Here is a 691-nt window from a genome sequence, read left to right as displayed (position 1 = left end):
AGTGCCCTCCGCTGCACCAAAACGCCTCTTAACAACCGGATAAGACGTAGTGTATACGTACTTAGCTTGTTTATGACAAGGGTCGATGATGCTGGTCGCTTCCGGCCAACAAGATAATGTCATTAAGGTTACCGAGTATATATAATATTTTCAGAAAGTTATCGATGCTAACTTATCAGACAAGGTCAAGAGAGGGTCCGTACAGTCTGGACTCAGTGAATATCAGAGAGTATTTCCGTGTCCGGTTGCAAGGGAGTTTGGTATTCAGTTGGTTTTTGGCAATGTTACCGACTCTACTTTGCTATGTTGTTCATGCTATTTTCGTTGGTAAAATTTGCTATTGTCCTTTTTACTACTTTATTATCTGGTTATGATTAATATTAGTAATAACATCACTGTCAGTTTGTATTTTATCATAGCCACATTTTTCTATTCAACCCAAGCATTTTTTTTTCTATTCCTCGTTTCAATATTTCTCTCTTTTTTTTTTAGAAACCATTCAGACGAAAAACTGTCTAGGACTCTGACCTTTTCCCCCGTCCCCATTCCCCTAGCTTCATATCTCCGGCACTTCTCGTAAATGGCGGCCTTCTGCTGCGTCCCTGTCCGTAGGTCATGCGGGTAAGTGGCACCTCCATCAACGACGTCTGTGATTTCGCTACTTTCTTCCCTCACGGCGCTCTTGCAGCGG

The sequence above is a fragment of the Penaeus monodon genome, chromosome 25 (genome assembly GCF_015228065.2).
Source record: "Penaeus monodon isolate SGIC_2016 chromosome 25, NSTDA_Pmon_1, whole genome shotgun sequence".
Taxonomy (NCBI): Eukaryota; Metazoa; Arthropoda; class Malacostraca; order Decapoda; family Penaeidae; genus Penaeus; species Penaeus monodon.
The sequence above is the reverse complement of the archived record's forward strand: the minus strand, read 5'-3'. Positions refer to the sequence as shown.